The sequence below is a fragment of the Choloepus didactylus genome, chromosome 3 (genome assembly GCF_015220235.1).
Source record: "Choloepus didactylus isolate mChoDid1 chromosome 3, mChoDid1.pri, whole genome shotgun sequence".
Classification (NCBI taxonomy): Eukaryota; Metazoa; Chordata; class Mammalia; order Pilosa; family Megalonychidae; genus Choloepus; species Choloepus didactylus.
Genome location: NC_051309.1, coordinates 85,138,069 through 85,156,976, shown reverse-complemented (window position 1 = coordinate 85,156,976; position 18,908 = coordinate 85,138,069).

Here is an 18,908-nt window from a genome sequence, read left to right as displayed (position 1 = left end):
AACAAAAAAAACAAAAACAGAGACTTGGAGTTGGAGTTGTTCAGAATACTGGAAAAGGTCTGGGCTCCAAGAAAAAAATGGCACATAAAAACAGGCACCAACTTGGCTCTCATTTGCAAACACAGGGGGCTGGAATCTGTCTCTGAAAAGGGTTTTTTTTTTTTTCTTTTTTCTTTTTTTCTTGTTCTACAACTCCTTATCTTTGTACACTTCAATAACCCATCAGAGTGCCTGCTTCAGCATTGCCCCAGGCAAGGGAGAACTAAAGCTGAAAGTAACTATTCAGGTGAAAGAGGTAATAGCCTAAAGAGTGTATCTTTAAGTAGTCTATACTGAGATTGACAAAACCTAGGGTCTGGGAAAAGTCCTTGAAAAGGGATTTCTTTTTTTTTTTTAATAACTATTCTAAGTAGGTCTTTAAAGAAAGCCTCAGAAATTTGCAATTGGCCACTGGACCCATGCAAGGGGAGAGCTAAGATAGGTCTGAGCAACAAAGCAATGAGTCTAGTAGGGGAAAGAATACCCTAAAGGGTATAACTTCCCCAAGAAAAGGGGGGTTGGGTCCAGCTCAAGTGGCAGCCCTCCTTCAAAGAACTTGGACTCCAGGGGCAGGAAAACAGAAGCCAGCTTGACTCAGCCATGCCCCTGGAAGGGACAGGATCTATGGAGAATTAAAGGCACCTGTGGTGTGTCTTTAACTGGTGGGGAGCTGTGGGCTGACAAGTGCCATCTGCTGGACAGGATAGGAAAAGCACAGAGTCTAGAGGCTTCACAGGAGGGTCAGAAAACCTGTGGGATCTCACTCTCAGGGAAACTTCATACCCTCTCCTAAGAGCTGGGCCTGTCTAGAGTAGGAAAATCTGATTGGGGTAGATCATATCTGGGATACCCTCTCACAAAAAGGTTATGTAGAAGCAGGACAAGAGTCAGAAAAACAAGCAGGTAAAAATTCTGATCAATTAAACAAAAGCTAGGTTAGAGGTCTAGAATAAGTTATACTGAACACCAAAGAAAAGATAGAGAACAAAGCCAACCAACAAGAAAACCCTAGGTAAAAGAGTGAAAATGTGTTCCAGAATAAATTAATCAAAATCAGATGCCTAGGCAGGTAAAAATAATGAGCCATGCCAGGAAACATGAAAATAAGGGCCAGCCAAAGGCACACACTAACCGTTCAACTGAGATACAGGAATTGAAACAACTAATTAAAGACTTTCAAACAAATCTCCTAAATCAAATCAGTGAGCTGAAGGAAAATGTGGCAAAAGAGATGAAGGATATAAAGAAGACACTGGATGACCATAAAGAAGGATTTTTAATCTTGAAAAAACAAAGGCAGAACTTATGGGAATGAAAGGCACAATAGAAGAGATGAAAAACACAGTGAAGACATACAAGAGTAGATTTGAAGAGGAAGAAGAAAGGATCAGTGAACTGGAAGAAAGGACATTTGAAATCATACACACAAAAGAACAGATAGGAAAAGGAAGAGAAAAATTTGAGCAGGGTTTTAGGGAGCTGAATAACCAAACAAAGTGCATGAATATACATATTATGGTTTCCCAGAAGGAGAAGGGAAAGGAAAAGGGACAGAAAGAATAATAGAAGAAACAATCACTGAAAATTTCCCAACTATTATGAAAGACATAAAATTACAGATTGAAGAAGGGCAGTGTACACCAAACAGAATAGATCCAAATAGACCTACTCTAAGACACTTACTGATCAGAGTGTCCAATGTCAAAGACAAAGAGAGAATTCAGAAAGCAGCAAAAGTGATCCATCACATAAAAGGGAAGCTTGATAACTCTATGTACATATTTGTCCACAAAAACCATGGAAGTGAGAAGGCAGTGGTATGATATATTTAAGATACTGAAAGAGAAAAACTGCCAACAAAGAATTCTATGTCTGGCAAAACTGTCCTTCAAAAATGAGGGAAAGATAAAAATATTTTCAGAGAAACAGACCCTGAGATTGTTTGTGAATAAGAGACTGGCACTACAAAAAATACTAAAGGGAGTGCTACAGGCTGATAGGAAAAGACAGGAGAGAGAGGTTTGAAGGAGAGTGTAGAAATGAAGACTATCAGGAAGGGTAAAAGGAGAGAGAGAGAGAGAAAAAATAAGATATGACATATGAAATCCAAAAGACAAAATGGTAGAAGAAAGTACTGCCCTTACAGCAATAACACTAAACATTAAATGCTAATGGATTAAACTCCCAGTAAAAGGACATAGATTGGCAGAATGGATTAGAAAACAGGATCCATCTATGTGCTGTCTACAAGAAACTCACTTTAGACACAAGGACAAAAATAGCCTGAAAGTGAAAGGAAGGTTGGAAAAAGATATTTCACACAAACAACCAGAAAAAAAAAAAACCAGGAGTAGCTATATTAATATCAGACAAATTACAGTTCAAATGTAAAACAATTAAAAAGAGACAAAAAAGAACACTATATATTAATACAAGGGTCAATTCATCACAAAAACATAATCATAAATATTTATGCACCAAGCCAGAGTTCCCCAAAATACATGATGCAAACACCAACACTGAAGAGAGAAGTAGACACCCCTACAATAATAGGTGGAGACTTCAATACACCACTCTTATCAATGGATAGAACATCTAGACAGAGGATCAATAAGGAAACAGAGATGTTGAATTGTATGATACATGAACTAGACTTAACAGACATTTATAGAACACTCCACTCCACGTCACAATAGCAGGGTACACATTTTTTCTCACATGCTCATGGATCATTCCCTGGGACAGACCACATGCTGGGTCACAAAGCAAGTCTCAACAAATTTAAAAATATTAATAATATATGAAGCACTCTCTCAGATCATGATTGAATGAAGTTGGAAATCAATAACAGCCAGAAAGTCTGGAAAATTCATAAATATATGGAGGCTAAACAACACACTTGTAGACAACCAGTGGGTACAGGAAGAAATTACAAGAGAAATTAGTAAATACATTGAGGCAAATGGCAATGAAAACACAACATATCAAAACTTATGGGATGAAACAAAGGTGGTGCTGAAAGGGAAATTTATTGCCTAAGCTCCTACATTAAAAGAGAAAAGAGAGCAAAAATGAGGAATTAACTGTTCACCTGGAGGAACTAGAGAAAGAACAGCAAACTAACCCCAAAGCAAACAGAAGGAAATAAGTAAAAAAGATTAGACCACAAATAAATGAAATTGAGAACAGGAAAATAATAGAGAGAATCAACAAAACCAGTAGTTGGTTCTTTGAGAAAATCAATAAAATTGATGGATCCTTAGCTTGCCTAACAAGAGGGGAGGGGGGAGAGTGAGAGAGAGGGAGAATGCAGATAAATACAATCAGAAATGGGAAAGTGGACATAACCACTGACCCTGCAGAAATAAAGGAGATAATGAGAAGATACTACAAACAACTATATTATAATAAACTAGACAACTTAGATAAAGTGGACAACTTTCTAGAAAAGCATGAACAACCAATGTTGACTTGAGAAGAAATAGATGACCTCAAGAAACCAATCACAAGTAAAGAGATTGAGTCAGTCATCAAAAAGCTCCCAAAAAAGAAAAGCCCAGGACCAGATGACTTCACATGTGAATTTTACAAAGCATTCAAGAAAGAATTATTACCAATCTTCCTTGAACTCTTCAAAATATTTAAGAGGATGGAAAGCTAGAATTCAACACCACCCTAATACCAAAGTCAGACAAAGATACTACAAAAAAAGAAAATTATGGACCAATCTTTTTAATGAATATAGATGCAAAAATCTTCATCAAATTGCTTGCACACTTAATCCAGCAGCACATGAAAAGAATTATACACCTCAACCAGGTGGGATTTATTCCAGGTATGCAAGGCTGGTTCAACATAAGAAAATCAATTAATTTAATACACCATATCAATAAATCAAAGCAGAAGAAACATATGATCATCTCGATCAATGTAGAAAAAGCATTTGACAAAATTCAACATCCTTTCTTGATGAAAACACTTCCAAGGATAGGAAAAGAAGGGAAGTTTTTAATATGATAAAGGCAATATATGAAAACCCACAGCTTGCATCACACTCAATGGGGAAAGACTGAAAGCTCTCCCTCTAAGATCAGGAACAAGACAGGGATGCCCACTGTTACCACTGTTATTCAACATTGTGCTGGAAGTTCTAGCTAGAGCAATTAGCCAAGAAAAAGAAATAAAGGCATTCAAATTGAAGTGGAAGAAGTAAAACTTTCATTGTTTGCAGAGGACATGATCCTATATGTAGAAAATCCAGAAAAATCTATATCAACGCTACTAGAGCTAATCAATGAATACAGCAAAGTGGAAGCCTACAAGATCAACATGCAAAAACCAGTAGTGTTCCTATACACAAGTAATGTGCAACAAGAGGAGGAAATCAAGAAGAAAAAATCCATTTACAATAGCAACCAAAAGAATCAAGTATTTAGGAATAAACTTAACTGAGGCCACAAAAGACCTATACAGAGAAAACTATAAGAAACTGCTAAAAGAAATTGAACATGACCTAAAAAAATGGAAGAACATACAATGTTCATGGATTGGAAGACTAAATATAGTTAAGAAGTCAATTCTACCTAAACTGCTTTATAGATTCAGTGCAATACCAATTAAAATCCCAAAAACTTACTTTGCAGAAATAGAAAAGTCAATCACTAAATTTATTTGGAAGGGCAGTGTGCCCTGAATAGCTAAAAATATCTTCAAAAAGAGGAATGAAGTGGGAGATCTCACACTACTTGACTTTGAAACATACTACAAAGCTACAGTGGTCAAAACAGCATGGTACTTACATATAGATATACTGACCAATGGAATCGAATTGAGTTTTCAGAAATAGACCCTTTCATCTACATACAATTGATCTTTGATAAAGCAGTCAAGCCAAAGCAACTGGGACAGAGCATTCTCTTCCAAAAATGGTGTTTGGAGAACTGGATATACATAACCAAAGGAATGAAAGAGGACTCCTATCTCACACCCTTTACAAAAATTAGCTAGAAATGATCAAAGAACTAAACATTAGCACTAAGAAAATAAAATTCTTACAAGAAAATGTAGGGAAATATCTTAAAGATCTTGTGATAGAAGGTGGTTTCCTAGACCTTACACCCAAAGTGCAAGCAATCAAAGAATAAATAGATAAATGGGGTCTCCTCAAAATTAAACATTTTGTATATCAAAGGACTTCATCAGAAAAGTAAAAAGGCAGCCTACACACAATGGGAGACTTTATTTGGAAACCACGTATCAGATAAGGGTTTAATATCCAGAATATATACAGAGATCCTACAACTCAACAACAGAAAGACAAACAACCCAGTTAAAAAATGGGTAAAAGACATGGATAGATAATTTTCTGAAGAGTAAATACAAATGGCTCAAAAACATATGAAAAGATGCTCAACTTCACTGGCTATTAGAGAAATGCAAATCAAAACCACAATGAGATATCATCTCACACCTACTAGAATGGCCATTAAATGGCCATTATTAAAAAAAAAAATCAAGTGATGTAGGGGATGTGGAGAAATTTACTGTTGGTGGGAATTCAGAATGGTGCAGCCACTCTGGAAGGCAGTGTGGTGGTTCCTCAGGAAGCTAAGTATAGAATTGCCATATGATCCAGAAATCCATTACTAGGTATATACTCAAAGGAATGGAAAGCTAAGACACGAATGGACATTTGTAAACTAATATTTATAGCAGCGTTATTCATGATTGCCAAGAGATGGAAAAAGCCCAGATGTCCATCAATACACTAGTGGATAAATAAACTGTGGTATATACACATGATAGAATGTTATGCAGCTGTCAGACAGAAGAAACTCACAAAACATATAATAATGGGGATGAAACTTGAGGACGTTATGTTGAGTGAAGTTTGCCAGAAACAAAAGGACAAATACTGCATGGTCTCAGCAATATGAACTAATATTAATGAGCAAACTTTGCGAGTTAAAACTGAGAACACAGGTCATCAGGAGATAGAAAGAGGGTAGAGATCAGGCATTTGATGCTGAAGCAGTATAAGAATGTTCAACAGAATTGATTACATAGATCCAAAAATGGATAGCATAATACTGTGTGATGGTAGCACAGTATTCTAAATACACTGAACAAAGATGTCTGTGAGTAAAGCTGAAGAGGAGGGCTAGAGGCAAGTATGACACCAGAAGGAAAGACAGACAATAAAGACTGGGACAGTGTAACTTAGTAAACCTACAGTGGTCAGTGATTGTGACTAAATGTACAAATATAAAAAATGTTTTTACATATGGGAGAACAAATGAATGTCAACCTTGCAAGGTGTTGAAAAAGGGTTGGTATTGGGGAAGAATATAATCAAAGCAAACTGGAGTCTATGGTAAACAGTAACACTGTAATATGCTTCCATTAAATGTAAGGAAGGCAATAGTCCAAAGCTAAATGTCTATAAGAAGGGGATATAAGGGAGAGGTATGGGATTCTTGGTAGTGGTATTGTATTATATTGTTATATTATTATTATATATTATTATATTGTAATGTATGGTATTTTAATTTTTTATCTGTTTTATTATTATTTTTTTAAAGTTTTTTTAGAGTAATGAATATGTTCAAGTACTGATTGTGGTAATGAGTGCACAACTATATGATGATTCTGTGAACAGCTGATTGTACACTGTGGATGATTGTATGGTATGTGAATATATATCTAGAAAATTGTATGGAAAAATATAAACAGAGGGGTACAAGTGCTGGAGAAAATGTGGAGAGAGGGATGTACCTATTCCCTGTTGGTAGGGAAGTAGAATGGCACAGCCTAGCTGGAGCACAGTGTGGTGGTACCACAGGAAACTAACTATGGGGTTGCCATATGGTCCTGAAACCCCATTATTGAGTATATACGTGGAAGAACTTAGAGTAGGGACATGAGTGGACATTGCACACTGGTGTTTATGGCAGCAGAAATCATGATTCACAATGGATGGAGGTGACCTAAGAGTACATCGACTGATAAATGGAGTGGTGAACTGTGGTGCATATATACAATGAAATACCGATTGGCAGCAAGAAGAAATGAAGTTGTAAGGTAGGCACCTAGGTGAATGGATCTTGAGGACAGCATTTTGAATGAAGTATGCCAAGACAAACATTATAATGCCTCACTAATATGAACTAACTATAATGTGTAAACCCTGAGAATTGAATCTTAGAGCACAGCTTATCAGGGGAATGCTTTTTGTAATGGTCCCTAGATTGTAAGTTCTTACAGCAATCACATCTATTCCTGAGTTGTAATGGTTATCTCCAAATTCTGAGATGCTGGGCTCTTTGCGTATAACATCGTCGGTCTCTGAAACTTTGGGTTATGTGTGACACATGAAACTCAGAACTAGAGCTCGGCAGCCATGAATGTCACTATTACCTCATATAGCAACTCTTAAAAAAGCTTAAAGAGTTCAGACTTCAATTAGTGATATGAATGAAGTGGATATGGTTAGGATTGAGGCAAAATTGGGCCAAAGGGTAAAGGATGGTATTGACTGTGTTTTAAAACTTCAAATTCTGTATGAGACCAAGAGAAGACATGTTTATTTGGTGCAGGATCTATATTTTCTGCAGCACACTAAATAATTTAATTTGTACAGTCAGTTTATTCAAACACCATAATTACATGGAATTTTGAATAGGAAGTGAGATCTGGTAGGTTTGTACAGGTTAGTGTGAAATTCTGATACATCCCAAAGTAATTTGGGCAGAGAATAAAAATATATTTTCAGGGTCCCCTGAGGAACTGGGGAAAAATGCAGAAACGGACTTCCCCACCTGGGTTATTACTGATATTCTCACAAACATGGAGGACTAACAGTGTAGTAGGATGAGCCCTCTATCTTGGGGCTTGCCCTTATGAAACCTGTTACTGCAAAGGAGAGGCTAAACCTACTTATAATTGTGAGTCTCCCTCAGAGAACATCTTTGTTGCCCAAATGTGGCCCCCTTGGCAGGTGAACTCACTGCCCTCCCCTCTATGTGGGACATGACTCCCAGGGGTGTAAATGACACGGGACATGACTCCTGGAGATGAGCCTGTACCTGCCATCATGGGATCGATAAAATCTTCTCGACCGAAAAGGGGAAAGTGGAACGAAACAAAATAAAGTTTCAGTTGCTGAGTGATTTCAGATGGAGTTAAGAGGTCACTCTGGAGGGCATTCTGATGCACTATATAGATATCCCTTTTTAGTTTTTAGTATATTGGAAAAGCTAGAAGGAAATACCTGAAACTGTCAAACTGCAACCCACTACCCTTGATTCTTCAAGACATTTGTATAACTATGTAGCTTACATGACTGTGTGATTGTAAAACCTTGTGGCTTATACTCCCTTTATCCAACGTATGGACAGATGAGTACAAAAATGCAGACAAATACTAAATGAAAAATAGGGTGGGATGGGGGGATGGAATGCTTTGGGTGTTATTTTTTACTTTTATTTTTATTCTTTTATTCTTTTTGGAGTAAGGAAAATGTTCAAAAATTGATTGGGGTGATGAATGCACAACTATATGATGGTACCATGAACAGTTGATTGTACACCGTGGATGACTGTATGGTATATGAATGTGTCTCAATAAAACTGAATTTTTTTTAAAGGCATAAGACATATGGAAAACAAATAGCAAAATGATATGTAAATCCTAGCTTTTCAGTAATTATATCAAATCTAAATGGATTAAACACTCAAATAAAAAGACTGAGATGAGCAGACTGGATGAAAAAAAAGATCCAACCATATGATATCTTCAAGAGACACAGTTTAGATTTAAAGACATAAATAGGTTGAAAGAAAATGGTAGAAAGTATGCCATGCAAGAGAGAGAGAGAGAAAGAGAGAGAGAGAGAGAGAGAGAGAGAGAGAGAGAGAGAGAAAGGCTATACTTATATCAGACAAAAATACTTTAAGACAAAAGTCATTACCAGAGACAGAGAAGGACATTTTGTAATGATAAAGATTTCACTTTGTCAAGAAGATATAACTATTCAAAACAAGTATGCAAAAGAGAGCCAGAAAAAAACAAAAAATAAAACAAAAAATGGATCAAACTGACAGAGTTGAAGGGACAAATAGACAATTTCAAATCCTTCTTGCATTCAAAATCAGTGTGGATCTACAACCTCAGCTGTGGCACAACCCACAAATGTTCATGGCCTTTAGACAGTTACTCTTAGTTTTGATAACATAGGGCAAGAAATGCAGAGAAGATGTAGATGTTTCCCTAGAGTCTGAGCAATATTACCTACAAAAGTGATTGTTTAGAGTTATTGGTCAATCTGTTTCTGTGTTGAACATTAGATCCTGAGAAAAAAGTTACCCAGGTGTCCTTTAATAAATTTATATATATGCATGTGTATGTGTAAAATGTGAGATCCTCTAAAGCATGAGCCCAGGGCAAGAGCCCCTCTTGTAGAGGTCTAGTGGTAATGAAGGCCAAGAACCGGGCTGTTGCTCTATTTCTCACATTATATGTCAGTTGACCCAACAGGAAACAAAGGTTGTGCTCAAATTAGGACAATTGAGGAAAATTTTATAAAGGGACAATTTTCAAAGGTGTAAGCAGGATGCAGGGGAACCACATCATAGTGCCATAACCCAAAACAAATAATAACCAAGCTGTTACTATTCCTAGGCTAAAAGGGATGAGGGGAGGGAATGGCTATTGGCATCCAGGATAGAAACACATAAAGAAGGCCCACTTGAGTGAGCAGTGACCTGAGGCAGAGGGACACAGACTGAAGGAACACAGCAGAAGAGGCCAAGGAATAAATACCTTGAGTGAACTCTCTTCCTTCATGGTGATCTCCTACTCTGGTCCCCAATGAGCAAAATCAACTGGAAACAAGAAGACACACATAGCAGAGGCTATTGGTATACAGCCCAGAGCCCTGAAATCCCTATTGCCTATTTGGTTTTTTGTGTGCCCATTCTCCAGTTGCTGCAGGTGCTGCTCCTAAAGGTTCACACCTGCAACCTTTCAAGAAGCTTGCCCTTGGGTGACTGAGGCCACATTATGGGGATGTGCCTGGGTGTTACACATCCTCTTCCCAACCCAGGGGCCAAGGGTTGAGCACAGACTTTGGAGGACTTCAAAAACTCTGCTCCCTTGCCCCAGTTCATGAAAAACTCTGTGGCAAAATTTACATTCCAGAGCTCCCATGTGATCAGGCCAAAGTCAAGATCTCACCTAAAACACATTCTTCTGTAGCTCCTTCTCATTCCCTGTTCTGTCTCCCTCGCTTGCCTACTGGTTTCTCCTGAGAGCACACTTAATATTTCACCTGCAGTCTTACTCTCTGCTTCTAGGGGACCTGACGTAAGAAAGTATGGGAGCCTGTTGACTGTATTCACAGAAGTCAGTCTCTTGGAGTACAGAGCAGAGGAAAAAAGGTGAAGAGTAGATGTGGAGGGGGAAATGGAAGATATCTGGTATGCTGGAATATCAAGCAGCTGTGGGAGACACTGTTAAGTGCCCATCCAAAATACATTACCTCAGTCTTCCTTACTAACAAGTTATGACTTTGCTTGAGGGTAAAATACATAAATTTTTCAATATCTCTTGAAACTAGGGATAACCATGTGTCACAGTTTGGGCCAATGATATATATAGGCAGAAGTCTCATGGGAAGGCATCTTTTCCTAATTAAAAGGGTAAAGCAACACTGGGAAAAAATTTTTTTTAACTTTTTTCCCTTTGCCTTCTTCATGCCTGGAATAAAAAGAACTGGAAGTCAGGAAGATCACCAGCCATTCAGTGAGCATGACCTGAAAATTATGAGGACAAAACACAGCATGTAAAGATAAGGGAGTGGAAAGGGATTCTGAGTCCCTGTTGCATCATTCTGGACTGCCTACCCCAGGGCTTCGGTTGTGCAAGAAAAATAAACAAGCCGTTTACTTTTTAAGCCACTCTTACTCAAGTTTCCTGTTATTTGTAGCTGAACTCATTCCTAACTGTTAGAGCATCCATTAAAAGGAACAAAGTAGAGTTATACCAGAGATACAGAGTCCAGGTTTCTTAGGGCAACACTAAACTATAATAATACCTTTCACCATAGTGGACCTCCAAGCATTTAATCCTTTTTATTACTTCTGCACCAAGTGCACTGAAAAATAAAGCAAAACATTCTGACAGGACATACCAATATTTTAATCATACACGGACACATGATCTACAGTCTGGGGTCTGGGAAAAATATCTGGAGACTATGGAAGCCACTTGGCATGCAGGACAAATTTAACAGGTGCAGAAAAATTAGCCAAATGGAAATGGGCTGAGACTGAAGGTAATTCTGTGTCTTATCCAAAAATTTGCCTGGGAATTATTAACCAGTGTAAATGCTCATGACTCTGATTTCTAATCTTGCCCAGGAGAAGAAATAAATTTTGTCATAACAAAGTATCCAAGTGCCTTTCTGGCAGATATTGCACATATTTTTCAGGAGGAATAGTTTTCTGGGTCAAGTCAAATTTATATTATATTATATTAATATATTATATTATAATATATGGATAAGGCATAAATGCATTATTTAAATAGTGATATAATACAATATGACAAGTGCTAATATTTCTGACAAGAGTTAAAATTGAGGGTCTAATTTTTAAAGCCTTGAGAGGAATGTCTCTGTCTCTGTGGTATATACACAATTTTTTAGTCAAGTACTAGGAGCAATAGCTTGAATTGAAAAAAAAAAATTTGTAGAAGAATTAAGAGAAGTAACTTAGATAAAAGTAACCTAAACAAATTATCACATCCTGTGATACTGTGTAAAAGTAAGAACTTTTCATAATTTTCAGAAAGAGATGATAAAATGCTGTTTGCCCTGTTCATGTGGGAATTGGATCAGAATAAACATACATACACACACAGGTAAGCGTTCCTTTATAATGTTTCACTTATTTTACAGCTTGAACCCAGCGCTCCCTTTGGCTTTGAACAGTCCTGCATGAATTCCATAGTTGGAAACCAAATCAGCCAACATTTATATGGGAGAGAATAAACCCTGAATGATGTAAGGAACTTTATGCCCAGGGACCATAATTTCTGGATGGGAAACGCTCTTCTGAGGAGGAAACAAACTCTTTTCTTGCCAACTACAAAAAGAGTAATTCTGACTACGCTTGACTGATGTGTTTAACACAATCAGTGACCACATGGAAAAGCAATTTGTGGAAGAAACACTCATTTTGGACAAGAGATAGTTTCACACTCTCTCAATACTCTGAAGGTTTTCATGCCAGGTGGAAGTGGAATGGATCACAGAAAAGTCATAGAGGATTTATCGTCTAGTCCAGTATGGATGGCTTTCTTCATCTCCCTCTCATTCATTCATTCATTCATTCATTCAAAACAGATATTGAATATTACTGTGTGGCAGGCTAAGTACAGGAATTCAAAAATACAACTAGCAAAATTCCTCAAAGAGCTTACAGCCAATCTAGTAGCAGAGGCAACTCTGTAAAGGAAAGATTACAATTATAAATACACACAAACAACACAAAAAACAAGGCTGCAGCACTGCACAACTCTTGAGGGACATGGAGAAAATGAGTATAAAGGAAAGCTTCACAGAAATATTTTGGCAGAATCTTAGAGAATCAGTGGGAATTTATCAATTTAAAACTGAGGGTAAGAAGGGAACACTAAATGAAATGCATTGCATAGAATATAAAAAAGGATAGAAGGGCAGTTGTCAGACCAAGTCTATAAAGGAAGAATGAGATCTGATCATTAAGTCTTTGCTGGGTGAAAAGGATTTGGATTTTATCCAGGACAGTAGGAACCCACTGAAGGATTTTAGGCATGTGAAATAAGAGAACTAAGGATGGATCCTTAGACAATATTTCCATTTAAAAGTAAGGCAAGAAATGATAGGGTACTATTTTTAATTCTCAGCTTTACAACCACCTTATCTGTGCCTGTTTCTGCATTCATTTTTTTAATTAAATTCAGTTTTATTGAGATATATTTACATACCATGCAATCATCTATGGTGTACAATCAACTGTTCACAGAACCATCATATAGCTATGCATTTATCACCCCAATCTATTTTTTAACATTTTCCTTATACCAGAAAGAATCAGAATAAGAATAAAAAACAAAAGTAAAAAAGAACACCCAAATCATCCCCCCATCCCACCCTATTTTTCATTTAGTTTTTTCCCTATTTTTCTACTTATCCATCCATACACTGGATAAAGGGTGTGCGATCCACAAGGTTTTCACAATCACACTGTCACCCCTTGTAAGCTACATTATTATACAATCATCTTCAGGAGTCCAGTCTACTGGGTTGGAGTTTGATAGTTTCAGGTATTTACTTCTAGCTATTCCAATACATTAAAACCTAAAAAGTTTTATCTATATAGTGCGTAAGAATGTCCACCAGAGTGACTTCTAGACTCCATTTGAAATCTCTCAGCCACTGAAGCGTTAGTTCGTTTCATTTTGCATCCCCCTTTTGGTCAAGAAGATGTTCTCAGTTGCACAATACCAGGTCTAGATTCATCCACGGGAGTCACATCCTGTGTTGCCAGGGAGATTTACACCCCGGGAGTCAGGTCCCACGTAGTGGGGAGGGCAGTCAGACCATCTGCTGAGGTGGCTTAGCTAGACAGAGAGGGCCACATCTGAGCAACTAAGAGGCACTTGGGGGAGACTCTTAAGCACAATTATAAACAGGTTTAGCTTCTCCTTTGCAGCAACAAGCTTCACAAGGGCAAGCCCCAAGACAGCGGGCTCGGCGTACGGAGCCATCAGTCCTCAATGTTTATGAGAACATCAGCAACAATCCAGGTGAGGAATTCCAACACTTCCACGTTTTCCCCCAGTTCCTTCGGGGGGGGGGGGCTGCATATATCTTTTATTCTGTATTCATTTTTATTTGTTTCAATTGTCCAATCTCATTGGGATGTAATTGACTAGTATAAAGGAAAAAAATATAAATTTGAATACCATTTCAACAAGTGGTGCTAAATATTTTCATATGACTCTCATAAAATCAATGTGAGTATATATTAAAGTATTATGCACATTGTTCTGCATTTGCATCTTGAGTTCCATGACTTTTGAAAGAAAAGATAGCACAATGTCTACATAGTAACTTTATGAAAATATCTTTGGAAAATCTCCCCAAACTATTCAAGTACCATAATACAGCATCAAACAATTCTTTAAAGTGACCAGACCTTAAATTACAAATTTAAGAATGAATATATGGCAATCTGTTCAGGGGAGAATAAAGAATATATTAAAACTATCTATGAAAAAAATCGTATCTCTGGGTACATGGGTTCCAAGGAATATATACCACTGAGTTAATGGCCTTTCATAGTTTTAATTTTCAGGAAATCTTAAAACAGATGAGATATTCAGAAACTAAAGCCTTAGGAGGATAGTAAGAAGAACAACAACAAAATTGTCCCATCTGTTACTTAAAAAAGGAAAATTTAAATGAAATGGCTATTACATCCATATGACCTCAATAGATTTGTCTGCAACTAAATTAACCTAATGATCTAGGGCTATCCAGCTTTTTCATTGACAGTTTGCAATATCTGAGTAAAAGTAATTAATGTCACAGTTTTAATTTTTTACTTGTTTTAATGGTAGACATAAGAGAGCCTTAATGTTAACATGTCTTCTGGCAACAAATGAAATTTTGGCACTCTTTTCCAAGTATTTTTCTGCTCAAGAAAATTTAAGAAAATAATTTATAAATTCCCTTTTTATGTGTGTAGTTTCATATACCACATCCCTCATTTGATACTCAAAACAAACTATAACAAAGACAAAGCTAAAATAATTATTCCAATAAAGAAAAATATAAAATAATTATAAACATAATATTAATTAGAACCAACATCTTTTGAAAATCTACCCTTTTGCAGGCACCATGCTAAGAAAAGTTTTTTAAGAAAAGTTCATAATTAGCTTACCTAATCTTCCCAGCCACTTAATAAATGAATAAAATTTTTATTTTTGTTTTCCAGAAGAAGGATTTTAAAGAGGTTTGGGAACTTGTCCAAGGTCACATAGTTAGAAAGTGACTGAAATAACTAAACCAAGTTTGTCTGATGCTAGATCCAACCTTCTTAACCTTTGGCTTTCTGGATGTGAAACGGCTTTAGAGAGTCCTCATTAAGGAAGAGTAACTCAAGAAAATTTGGAGAATCTGCACCATGTAGAACTTGTGAAACACTTCAAAGCATATAGCTAATAAATGGGAGAGTTGGGACTTGAATCCAGGTTCTTGACTTCAAATTGTAGCACCCCGAATCCTAATCTCTGCAGTGTACCCTAAATCCAAATACAGTTGAGGTATGCAGATGAGCAAGTTCAGAGTCACTCACTAACTTTTTCAATCAGCAAAAAAAAACAATTGCCATCACTGAATTTTTTATAAAGCAGTTTTATTGTGATATATTCGCATGCCATGCAATTCATCCAAAGTGTACAATCAATGCTTTTGAGTATAATCAGAGTTGTGCATTCATCACCACAATCAATTTTAGAACATGGTCCTTACTACAAAAAGAAAAGTCCCACACCCCTTATCAGTCACCTCTCAATTCTTCTATCCTTCACCAGACCTACATAACCAGAAATCTAAGTCTGTCTCTATAGATTCATTTATATTTATATCTCATATAAATGGAATTATACAATACATAATAATTTGTGCCTGGTTTCTTTCACTTAGCATAACATTTTAAAAAATTATTGCTTTTTTTTTTAATTAGAGAAGTTGTAGGTTTACAAGAAAGTCATGTAAAAAATATAATGTTCCCATGTACCTCCCTATTGTTCACACTTTGCATTGGTGTGGTACCTTTGTTACAATTGAAAAAATATTGAAATGTTAACTGTTAACTATAGTTCATAGTTTACATTGGGTGTATTTTTTCCCATATACCACCTTATTATTGACACCTTGTAACAGTGTCATACATTTGTTATAATTCATGAAAGAACATCTTATATTTGTACTATTAACCACAATGCATTGCCCACAACAGGGTTTGCTGTGTTAAACAGTTCCATGTTTTATCTTCTAACTTTCCTTCTACTAACATACATGACCCTAAACTCCCCTATCAACCACATTGACAAATATAATTCAGCGCTGTCAATTACACTTACAATAATGTGCTACCACCGCCATCATCCATTTCCAAACATTTACAATCAAACCTAAATAGAAATTCTGTGCAAATTAAGCATCAGTTCCCCATTCTGTATACCCATTCTTTCCCCTGATAAACTATATTCAAGATTATAACTCTATCAGTTTGCTTATTATAATTGGTTCATTTTAGAGAGATCATACAATATTTGTACTTTTTTTCCAGCTTATTTTGCTCAAGGTAGTGTCATCAGGGTTCATCAATATTGTTGCATGCATCTGGACTTCATTCCTTCTTACAGCTGAATAATATTTCAACATACGTATATACCACATTTTGTTTAACCATTCATCAGTTGATGGACACTTGGTTGCTTCCATCTTTTGACAATTGTGAATAATGCCACTATGAACATCAGTGTGCAGATGTCTGTTCATGTCCCTGCTGTCAGTTCTTTTGGGTATATACCTAGCGGTGGTATTGCTGGATCTATGGCAATTCTATACATAGCTTCCCGAGGAACTGACAAACTGTCTTCCACAGCGACTGCACCATTTTAGATTTCCACCAGCAGTGAATGGGTATTCCTATTTCTCCACATTCTCTCCAACACTTGTAGTTTTTTGGTTTTTTTTTTTTGTTTGTTTGTTTGTTTGTTTTTTGATAGTGGCCATTCTAGTGGGGGTGTGAAATATTTCATTGTGGTATTGATTTGCATTTCCCTAATAGCTAGTGATGTTGAGCATCTTTTCATGTGTTGTTTTGGCCATTTCCATTTCCTCTGGAAAAATGTCTATCTCAGTCTTTTGCCCATTTTAATTGGGTTGTTTGTCTTTTTATTGTTGAGTTGTAGGATTTTTTAACATATTCTGGATATTAAACCCTTACTAGATATGTGGCTTTTGTGTTAAGGCTCTTCTTTGACATGTTTCAACTTACACTAGACCTGTAGATCAGATTTTTCCAGCTCTCCTTCATCTGACTTGCCCTGGATATGCAGTATAATTTTTAAGATTGCATTATTTGTGCAATTTTTTCACTCCAAGGAGAAACCTTCCTTTCCTCTGTTCCTTCTCTGGGAATCTTGATCTGTTCTGATTGGGATTTTTGGCCTATAGTTTTTGTTTTTGTTTTTGTTTTTTTTTAAACTTCCTTCATTGCCTCTAGCTGCTTTTGCCTGGAAGGCAAATTTTGGGAAGAGAGTAACCCAGGAGATGACTTTCCCAAGTCAGTATTTCCCAGCCAAAACAGGGCCAGGGACCCACAAAGGGGGCACAAAGCAGCTCCAAAGAGCCCAAGGAAGAGGGTCAGGAAAGAAATCAGAAGCCTTTTTGATGACTCCCTGATGCTGCACTCTCTCGGCCTGCCCAGCAGATGACACCCTTCAGCAAAGTATTCCACAAAGGCATAGGGAGGCCTTGTGTCTTTAAATAGCCACCACCTCCACCATCTCTGCCCCTGTTGTGGGCCAGGTTGAAACAATGGTCCCAGCCTGTACCTGTGCTGGGTGGGGCTGAAACAACAGCTCAGAGCAAGGACCCAGCAATCCAAATTGACCAATCAAAAGCCAATCAGTGCTCAGCCTTGCACCCCACCCCCCTTCTTTGGGAAGAGAATTTCCAAGTCCCCCTCCATCTGCAGCAATCAGCTGCCTCCAGAGTGGGGGATGGGTGCCACAGCCATGGAGTGAGTTGTTCACTCACAGTTGTTTACTGCTATTTCTCAGCCTCTTCCTCCTGCTCGTCTCCGGATGCTGTACAATGCTCCCCTGGCCTCTGCAGCCCCAGGACAGTTGTTTCAGACAGTTTCTGCCTGTCCACTAGCTGTTTTTGAGGAGGTATGAGTCCTGGAGCTCCCTACTCTGCCATCTTCCCAGAAGTTTCTCCACCGTCATTAAATTTTTAGTTTTCATGCCATTATATGATTATCTATGCTGACATCTAGAGTAGACAAATTTTGTTCCACATTGACATGGACTCTATGTGTGATTTAAGAATAGTTGGCAGATTCTCACTTGAATGTTAAGTCTAGAAGAACCATGAAAATACTGACAGTGTCTATTCAGTGCTTCCTATGTTCCAGGCAATGAGCTTCATCATTTGAAAAACATTACCTTATTTGATATTAAAACATCCCTAGTGTGTAACATTAAAAAAATATTTTATGTATTTAAATTTCAAAAGGCAACAGGTTTTCAAGGGAACTAGTGTCCGGGAAATGAAATAGGGCTTCAGGAGTAAGTGAGAGGTCTAAAAGTTTCCCAAAAGCAATATATAGGCTTTTCAGCAGAATTGAGTGAAGCCAAATGGCCACATGATGAAAGTGTGTTCTTGTTACTTCTAGACTGGGAAGGTGACTAGTGCTGTGACATGCTCCCCCAAACGGCTCAGCTCAGGACTTTCCTGGATAAGATACATTTTATCTCTGTGCTGACTGTGCTCTTTAACCAGAACTACATTTTCAGCACAATGAACCCCTAAACAATCTGCTTTCAGGACAGTCAGTTATAAGGTTTGGAGAGTTTTTGCACTTTCAACATTATTGCAAAACAATGCCATTATGAAGAACAAAAAGAAAGTGATAGAATGTGATCCTTACACAAGACAAAATATACTGGAAAGTTAGAGGATAACTGCTCGTTTTTATTCAGTAGGAAACTGGATGATGTGCAAGAACCAGTTTACTCACCTA